We start from the raw sequence: 7,873 nt of genomic DNA on the forward strand, positions 1-7,873 counted from the left end.
TGCCTGTAAGTCCCTGAGGGCAGGCCGGAGGGAATGCCTGATTGCTAACACAGTCACTTTTTACTACCTATCTTACCACCAGCCCTGGACCTCTTCTCTCTTACTTTTCCTTAATATCTGTCCTTGTTCTCCAGCCTATTGTCCACTCAGGAGTTAAAGTGATCTGGTTAAAGTCCAAGCTATATTAGTTCACTCCTCTACTCAGAATTCTCTCAGGCTCATGGTTCTACACAGCATAAAAGGGAAAGTCCTTACTGTTGACTTTTGAGTGGGGTGGGAGAGGGTCCAAGTGAATGCTGACACTGATTCTCCGGGACTGAGTTTATTAGAAGAGTTGTTAATGCTGTGGACTGAGAGGTAAAGCTGAAACAGTGTAGCAGGGCTCCCAAGGAAAGCGGAGGCCCCACCACCAGGAATAGGTGGTGCATGTCAGTTCTCTGAAGAGAGTCGACGTGGCAGGAATGGGGTCTGTACTTACACCTTTTGAGGATGGGAAGGAGGTTTACCGCAAGAGTCAGAGCCAGGGTAGACTCCCTGATCCAACACCCCTTTCCCCTGGGCTCTTTCTAGGCAGGGAAGAGGGTGGGGAGCAGGGTATGCATGGAATAAATGGCCTTTGAGATTAACCAGCTTCCCAGGTGTGGAGCCCTGTCCACAATGTGGCCGTAGGGCTTCAGTCAGTACCTGGGAGGTGGAAGCCTGCTGTGCACCAGCTGCTAGAGTCTGTCTACCTTTGCTTTCTTACACTGAGGACCTGTAAAGCCTCACACAGTCTGCTGGCACACTTTTACCCCTCTAAAGACAGTGTGCCCCTGGGAAGCAGGCTCTAAAAATAAGGTGATGAAAGTCTCAAGCAATAGCCAACCTTATTCAGAGTGTAAGAGTCTATACTCTTAGGGTTAAGAGTAGTCGCCCGTGCCTGGTTGGAGATTTAGCTCAGTGGTAGAGTGCATGCCTAGGAAGCGCAAGGCCCTGGGTTCTATCCCCAGCTCCAGAAACAAACAAACAAACAAAAAAAAAAAAAAGAGGAGTCGCCCGAGTTAGGTGTACAACCACAAGGTCAAGCAGCACGTGGCAAAAAACACATTTTTCCATATGGGTATATAAGCAACAGCAGCTAAAGTAAACTCACTCCTATCTGCTATACCCAGGAGGAAGGAGTGTAGAAACACATTCCAAGAACAGTTCTATGTTTTGAAGAAACTTAGGTCACAACACTCTTGTTGGAATTTTTTGACAGGCTCTCGAAATACTCAAGAGCGCCACTCTTAACTGTGTTCTGACAGCATGCCATCTCCCTGACCTCATTTTCCAGTCCCCCTCACTCCCAGTCTCTGCCCAGCCACACCACCATCTATGCCCATTCTTGAACTTGCCCTGAGCACGCATGCAGTCAGCTGTTTGCATTTGCTGCTCCTTCTGAAGCTGGTATGGTTCAAATATTTTCCCCATAATCACCTTTCACAAAGGCTTTTGACCCTCCCACTGTCATCCTGACTTTACATATTCTTCTGACATATTTTAATTGCTTTGTCCCTAGAATATAACATACCTATAAATTTCCTCAAAGTTCTATTGGCTTCCTGGGAGAAGGAATCCATTGCTGGTTTACTCTTTGCTGCTATATGCCAGGGCCTATGGAGCAGATGAAACACACTGAGTGCTTATTGATGCTTTTTTCCCCCAAAGATTGATTGATTTATTGATTTATTGATTTATTGATTTATTTTATGTAAGTACACGGTCGCTATCTTCAGACACATCAGAAGAGGACATCAGATCCCATTACAGATGGTTATGAGCCACCATGTGGTTGCTGGGAATTGAACTCAGGACCTCTGAAAGAGCAGTCAGTGCTCTTAACCACTGAGTCATCTCTCCAGCCCTTCTTTATGCTTCTTAAGTAGATGTTGAGTGAATCAGCATAGGATCCAAGAAACACGCTAAGGGGCACTAGAGCAAACGGAATGAATGCCTAGTCAATCCAAGTCAAAGTTTCTTAGATGCCTCCTCACTTTGGTTCTCAGAGCCCAGTGACCAATCAGATCTAGACCCAAAGGCCTGCTCCTGGGCAAAGACCAGAGCTCAGGTGCCGTGGTCACTGCTGAAAAGGGTCTCAGACATTTTCATCTGATTTCATAAAGGAGCCAAAGTCCTATGGGGAATGTCCTTCATCACTGCTTTGTGCCCCTGTGTCAGTGCAGGTGATCCGTCTGCCCCTCACAGTGAAACAGCTAAGATGGCCCTTCTGACAGGGGCTGCCTTCACTGTAACATCCCTACCCTTTGGGCTTTGTCTTCCTGTCACCTTAATGCTGAATTGAGGGAGACCTGAATTCTCTGATGACCAGACACTTTTATTCTGCACTATAATAGCTGCAGGATTCCTCAGGACATTTTAGTAGGCTGATAAAAATAAATCAAATCTCCCAAAAGCAATATGATATAACTATTTCTAAAATTTATTTGATCATTAATGCCATCTCTCTGAGTCTCTTTATTACAGAACAGAAATGCCTCTTGGAAAATTCTGTAGCACATAATCATATACTATATTCCAACATTGCCTATATTACTGTAATAAACTTTTATGCATCCATTACACAAATGTGAGCTCTCTTCTCCCTATTTAAAGCTGACTAGAATCTTGATTTCTCCTTTAAGTTTCTCTTGGTCAAGCCAAGAAAGAAGATAAGAAGATTGGGCAGCACTCACAGAAATATTTATGGGTGCCTGGGTGGGCAGGGGTGGAATAGCTTTATTGTGATGTGACTCAGTGTCATACAATTTATTCATTTTAAAGCACACAACTCATGAGTTTGAATGTTTTTTAATGACTTTGGGTGACTTTGATTATTAATGCCATTTCTCTGAGCCCCTTTATTGCAGAACGATTACCGAAATTCACATTTCGATAATCACCGCTACAATCAATCTTAGAACATTTCCGTCAGCTCTAGAAAAAAACCTCAAACCCTTCAGCCAGTACCTCCTCATATCATCATATTTCCTAGGCCTGAAACAAGCATTCGTCTTTCTATTTTGGAATATTTGCGTGTTCTTCATATTCCATGTCAATAGAATAATGCACTATACGGCCCTCTATGGCTGGTTTCTTTCATAAAGATCTCCATTCACCTGGATATCACCCGTTCATTCTTGTGGACAAGCAACATGCTCTTGTACTGACTAGCCACCTCTTGTTGCTCTCTTCTTCAACTGATGGACATCGGGGCCTTTTTTTCCTCTTTGTAATTAAGTATATGAAAATTCCCAAATGAGTGTTTATTTGGGTGTTGAAGACAGGATTCTGTGGAAAAACAGACCCTCCAGAATGTCTGTGTATGATAACAGAGGTTTCATTAGATTGGCTTATACTGTCTGCATACTAGGGATGCTGAGAACCCAGCCTCTGCCCAGTCTTCTCTCAACCCTTGTCTGGTGCTGAAAGCCTGGACACTCCCAGAGGAGTTGGAGTCTGATGTTAGTAGAGATGGCAGGAGCATCAAGAGGTGCAATGGCTCAGACAAAAGGCATTGAAGGCAAGCCAGCACAAGTCAGTGTTCTTTTAAACCACTTTATGTATGGACCACTCTTGTAGAAGATGCTACCCACTTTGAGGGTGAAGTCTTTTTCCTTAGTTTCCTTTCTTGATACACACACTGTGACCATATGCAGTGTGTGTGTGTATGTGTGTGTGTGTGTGTGTGTGTGTGTGTGTGTGTGTGTGTGTGTGCGCGCGCATGCCCTCACTGTCTCCTAGGTGATTCTAAATCCCATTATAGTGCTTTACTTCTCTTGCAATATATGCTTAGTTCCATAGTATTAGAAGACAAATTGAGTTCATTTTCCTGCTTAAACATCTTCTTGATACACTTGTAATAGAATCCAAATCCTTACCAAAACTTGTGCAAAGCATCACTGCTTAATAAAAGCCTGTTAGACTGTTAGCTTAGGCAGGAACTAGGAGGTGGGAGTTCCATCAGAGAGATTAGAAATCTGGGGTAGAGTCAGGTGGGGGAGGGAATCACCCCCAAACTCTGGGGAAAACAGTCCAATGAGACCGAAAGCGAGGTAAGCAGCCATGTGGTAACCAGCGTGACTCGGGCTAGTTTAAACGGGATAATTGAGTATAAGCTAGCAGAGTGAGCCAGAGCCATGGGCCTAGGCATTTATTCATATGTAAGAAGTCTCAAGTCGCAGCGGGAAAAGCCTGCAATTACAAAAGCTTTCCGGATGTGCTCATCCTCATCTTGGCTCTATCTAGTTCCCCTCTGGCAATGCCCACCAAGCTTGTTGCTGTTGGCTTCTGAACTGTTTCTTGTTCTCGCTCTTCTTTAAAAGTACAGTTGGGTAAGTCTCTGATCAAATGGACTTCAGTCCCAAAGTCACCGTGCTGGTTAGTTTTTATGTCGACTTGACACACTCTAGTATCATTTGGGAGATCCATAGGGCATTTTCTTGATTGAAATGGGAGGGCACAACTTACTGCGGGTGGTATCAGTCGCAGGCAGGTAGGTGACCCTAGGTGATATATGAAAACAAGCTGTCCATGCTAAGGGGGACAAGCCAGTGAGCAGCAATTGCTGTGTTTGAACCTACTTCTTCCAGGAAAGCTTAACCTCCTAAATGTTCTACAGCTTCCCGAATCGCACCACGAGCCAAGGAGCAAGTGTGCAATACACGAGTCTGTGGTGTGCATTTTAGACTCAAGTCATAATAAGGTATATACATGGACAGTATGGTCATTCTGTTTTTAGTGCCTCACGTTCAATAGCGAATATACTTTAAATTCCCAAAAAGCACGTGTAAGGGTTCCTTTCCTCCCCATATTCTCTCCTGTTTTTCAGTTCTGATTCTTTGATGGGAGCTATTTTGTTGAGAATCAGATACAATTTTATTGTAGTTTTATGTGTTTCTCTCATCCATACTTTCTTGAATCCAGGTAAATATTAAGAGATAAAAGGAGACTCCTTTCCTTAACCCACTTTTATTACCGGATTTACTCAAGGCTCATTTACTCAACATACAGCATACCTCATTGTGGGGACATGGACTGTGTCAGGAAGCTTGGTGAGGTTAAGTGGGTTCAGAGACCCCATCATACAGGCACCCATCTGAGATACTAGGTGCCTCCCTGCTCCCTATCAGTTTCCTGGCCTGGAAACATCATACTCCACACATTGATCACATAGCCCATAGCAGTGTTCTCCATGCTAATGAGGTATCTAGAGGCCCTGAGGATTTAGCCAATAAGCTTCCATCCTCAGACATTCCTTCTTGCAAAAGGTATTTAATCTCTGGTCCATCCTGGGGAGTTAGTATGCACCCATTTTCCACGATGAGCAATCAGTAAACAGTTTGGAACCAAGGACTGTCTCATCAAGAACCACCATGGAGAGTTTAAAGAAAGCCTTCGTCTACAGAACCATGCTGTCTAAGTCTCTCACAGAAAGCCCTCTCCACTCCCAATCACCACTGTGCTAAGGACAATTGCTGAAGAGCTAAGCCTGAGTTCCCCAACCCTCCCCTCCCCCTTGCACAAGGCTCCTCAGCCTACAGACCCAACTCCATTCCCAACTCCCCTTGACCCAGCGGTGTCTGGATGTCCAGGAGTTTGGGAGCTCCTAGCCCAGGGCTCCTCATTGCAGGCCCATGGACCCCCAACTCTCCCTTCCTAACTCCTCTGTGTGGTTTCCAGCTGCAACTGGACACCGGGAGTCAGGAACCTCAGCTTTGGCCTCCCACGTCTTAGGCTGCATTTTCCCACCCCATGTGGTACATCAGCACTTCTCTCAAGCCCATCACCCAACCATGGGCACAGGATAAATGCAGTCTAACACCTCCTGTTTTGTCTGCCCGAGTGACATTTCCACACCCCAGCAGCAGGGTGAAAGGCAGGATCACTCTTCATTCTCTGTGACGTATTTCAAACATAAAGGCAGCTCATGCCTGGAAAGCCCATGAAATGTGGTAAAGCAGCTGACATAAAATGTACAAACAAAACAAGCCAATAAACCAATCTCAGAGTTGTTAAGTTTGGGTCAGTGTCATGTTGAAGATTTGTAAAAGGAGACAGAACTCCATTCAGGCATAGTAAAATATTGATTATACTAGAACCAATTACAGCCTCAGCTATCAGTAAGAATAAAGAACATTTAAGTATTGCCATAATCTACTTCCTTTCATGTACAATTTATATAGTGTTCTTTTCTTTCAGTCATATTATAGGAGAAAGTTCTGAATGTTTGTCACTTTAAGTTTTAGAATCTATTACACTGGATATTGTCAGACATTTATTTACTGAGAACAACAAAAATTGTATTACACTAGGTATAACATAAAACATGCGTGTGGGTTGAGCACCACACTAACATGGAGTTTGTTTGCTGCTTGTTCTCTTGCTAAAGTTCATACTTGGCCAGGGACAGCATCAAACCATACACTACAGTAACTGCTTCTGTTTGTGGAACATGAGCAGTGTGGTTTATTTACAGTGGCTACCGGGGCTGGTAACTATACTGTGGAATAGGTCACCATGATGCCTAGAAATGACACATCAGTAATTAGATATACCAGGGCTCTTACAGTCAAGAATCCTGGTCCAGGTGGATAATGGAGATGGAGGGAGGTAAAAAAATAAGTCTATCCACTATTCAAGGTGAACCAAGCAAGCTCATCCCTGTGTTTGGCAATGATCTGAGCAGTAAACTTTATAGCATATACACGAGAATTATGAGATAGTATGCTTTAAGAGACACGTTCAGGAATCACACCAGTGACTGCTTTCTTTGGGGCATGTTGCTGGCCAGCATTCCATTCACATGACTTCTCCCCTGACAACCTAGAAACAGAACCAGAGCTGTTAACCATTTCATACCACAGTTGGAGGAAAGCAGGACAGAAGAAAGTGCTTACTTACAAAGAGGCTGCCGCGCACTATAACCTGATGACTTGTGTGGATCAAAGTAGACATAAACCAATTCTCTGGACACCTGAGCAAGCACAGCTTACAACCATGGTGGTTATACGAAAATCTCAGGTGTGCAGTCTCAATATTGGATTGGAAACACCCAACCAAGTTGTCGTCATGATTGTGCTGTGGGAAAGCTGAGGGAAAGGAGAGCTTCCTGGGATATCTGCCACTAAATGGAGAACAAGCCATAAACCAACACAGATGGGGCTCTAAGAGCAGGCAGAGTGGACAAAAGAAAAACAAAACAGAAAGCAATATCAGCTACGACAAAAGCTGAAGTGAAGGCTGCAGAGATGGCTAAGCGGTTAAGAGCACTGACCGTTCTTCCAGAGGTCCTGAGTTCAAATCCCAGCAACCACATGGTGGCTCACAACCATCTCTAATGGGAATTCGATGCCTTCTTCTGGTGTATCTGAAGACGGCAGACAGTGTACTCACATATATAAAATAAATAAATAAATCTTTAGTAAAAAAACTGGAGTGAAAAAGTTCAACCCACAATACCATAGTCGTCAAGGGAACTTCAGCATGGAGCTATGATACAGAGTATCATATGTCAGGAGGAAAGTTACACAGTATCTGTTTTTATGAGCTATGTTGTGAAGTGGGAGGAGTTCAAGTCTCAAGAATCCAAGTATAACTAGCATGCTAATAGTAAAGTACATGGATCTAAGTCAAGGTTTCTAAGGTATCTGATGGCCTCATGGCATGATGTGGCTCGGGCAATCCCATGTGGCTTCTCCGCAGGCTTGAACATGAGTTGGTCTCATCAGGAGAAGAGAGAACCATCAGGCCTGGTGGCTTCTGGCCTGGCAGGTGTGACTCTAAAGGAATAGGTTTTCCTAGTTTTCAAGAGAGAAGACAGTGTCCCAGACAAAAAAGATCAGCCATCTTTATT

General features: G+C 44.1%; 1 long non-coding RNA gene across 1 annotated transcript; it reads right to left on the reverse strand.

The window, feature by feature from the left end:
- Window positions 1–6,025: 6,025 nt before the first annotated feature.
- Window positions 6,026–7,533, reverse strand: LOC148004135 (uncharacterized). Its single transcript, XR_015627661.1, has 4 exons — window positions 7,480–7,533; window positions 7,295–7,387; window positions 6,922–7,109; window positions 6,026–6,843 (listed from the first exon to the last, which is right to left on the reverse strand). It is a non-coding gene; the product is annotated as an uncharacterized LOC148004135 (long non-coding RNA).
- Window positions 7,534–7,873: the final 340 nt, after the last annotated feature.

Source organism: Rattus norvegicus, chromosome 8, assembly GCF_021556685.1.
Source record: "Rattus norvegicus strain SHRSP/BbbUtx chromosome 8, alternate assembly SHRSP_T2T, whole genome shotgun sequence".
Classification (NCBI taxonomy): domain Eukaryota; kingdom Metazoa; phylum Chordata; class Mammalia; order Rodentia; family Muridae; genus Rattus; species Rattus norvegicus.